At 48.1% G+C, this 1,958-nt stretch overlaps 1 pseudogene across 1 annotated transcript; it reads left to right on the forward strand.

Annotated features, from left to right (window-relative positions):
* The first annotated feature begins 249 nt into the window (after positions 1-249).
* LOC307057626 (alpha-globin transcription factor CP2-like) lies at positions 250-1,734 on the forward strand (annotated as a pseudogene). Its single transcript has one exon. The product of its transcript is annotated as an alpha-globin transcription factor CP2-like (transcript).
* The last annotated feature ends 224 nt before the right edge of the window (positions 1,735-1,958 follow it).

Here is a 1,958-nt window from a genome sequence, read left to right on the forward strand (position 1 = left end):
GGAGACTGGGGAGTGGGGAGGGGGAGGGATTCTGGAAGTCAGGGCAGGCACGAGCAAGGAGCATAGGGTGCGGGAGGTTAGTTGTGCGTGCAGTGCGGGTGCGGCTTGGGGGCGGCTGGTGAGTATTGCGTGAGAGATCTTGGTTTGGAGTTTTCTACAGTCTTGCAGTCTTGCCCCTGTTGGGTAGACTCACACTACTTGCCTTTGTACTAGAAACGGTGTCTCCTGGGGCAAAAGGAAGGAGCCAGGATGACCTGGGCTCTGAAGCTGCCTCTGCCCGATGAGGTGACTGAATCCCGGCTGGTGCAGGACTCTGATGCCAGACTATCTGGGATCGGCCACAACTGCGTGCTGGTGCCTGTAGCATGAGTGATGTCCTAGCATTGCCCATTTTTAAGCAAGAAGAGTCAAGTTTGCCTCCAGACAATGAGAATAAAATCTCCCTTTTCAATATGTGCTTTGTGCTGCCACCTCTCCAGCAGTGAAACTCCATGATGAAACCCTGACATATCTCAATCAAGGCCAGTCTTATGAAATCCAAATACTAGACAACAGGAAACTTGGAGAACTACCAGAAATTAATGGCAAGTTGGTGAAGAGTGTATTCCATGTTGTGTTCCATGACAGACGGCTACAATACACTGAACATCAGCAGCTGGAAGGCTGGAGGTGAAGCCCACCTGGAGATAGCATTCTTGATATCCCAGTGTCTGTGGGTATAATAGATCCTAGGGCTAATCCAAACCAACTAAATACAGTGGAGTTCCTGTGGGACCCTGCAAGGAGGACATCTGTGTTTATTCAGGTGCACTGTATTAGCACAGAGTTCACTATGAGGAAACATGGTGGAGAGAAGGGAGTGCCATTTCGAGTACAAATTGATACCTTCAAGGAGAATGAGAACAGGGAATATACTGAGCGTTTACACTCAGCCAGCTGCCAGATCAAAGTCTTCAAGCCCAAAGGTGCAGACAGAAAACAAAAAAACAGATAGGGAGAAAATGGAGAAACGAACACCTCATGAGAAGGAGAAATATCAACCTTCCTATGAGACAACTATACTCACAGAGTGTTCTCCATGGCCTGAGATCACATAGGTCAATAATTCCCCATCACCTGGCTTCAACAGTTCCCAAAGCAGTCTTTCTCTTGGGGAAGGAAATGGTTCACCAAATCACCAGCCAGAGGCCCCTCCAGTCACAGATAGCCTCCTGCCAACAACCACACCTCAGGAGGCTCAGCAGTGGTTGCATCGAAACCGTTTTTCCACATTCACGAGGCGTTTTACAAACTTTTCAGGGGCAGATTTATTGAAACTAACTAGAGATGATGTGATTCAAATCTGTGGCCCTGCCAATGGAATCAGACTTTTTAATGCATTAAAAGGTCTGATGGTGAGCCCAAGGCTAACCATTTATGTTTGTCAGGAAACCTTGCAGCTGGGGGAGCAGCAACAACAGCAGCAGAAGCATGAGGATGGAGACTCAAATACTTTCTTCGTTTACCATGTCATCTACCTAGAAGAACTGACAGCTGTTGAACTGACAGATGAAAATTGCTCAGCTTTTCAGCATTTCCCCTTGCCAGATCAGCCAGATCTACAAGCAGGGGCCAACAGGAATCCATGTGCTCATTAATGATGAGATGACACAGAACTTTCAGGAAGAAGCCTGTTTTATTCTGGACACAATGAAAGCAGAAACCAATGCTAGCTGTCATATCATACTGAAGTAGGGGTGGGACATTCCATCCTCGGTGGCTGCTGCTTCTTTCACCTACTGGAAACTCCCCTCTTGAAGGGGGTCGCAAATGGAGCTTTGAAGGGCTGCAGGAACCTGACCCACCTGACTGTATGTGGGGGAGTCCAGGCCTTGGAGGCAGAATCCCAGGCATCTGTGTTGGTCCAAGCTCTTGGGACACACACAGATTACTGCCAACATGCATTTATGCAACCATTT

Source organism: Hyperoodon ampullatus, assembly GCF_949752795.1.
Source record: "Hyperoodon ampullatus genome assembly, chromosome: 8".
Classification (NCBI taxonomy): Eukaryota; Metazoa; Chordata; class Mammalia; order Artiodactyla; family Ziphiidae; genus Hyperoodon; species Hyperoodon ampullatus.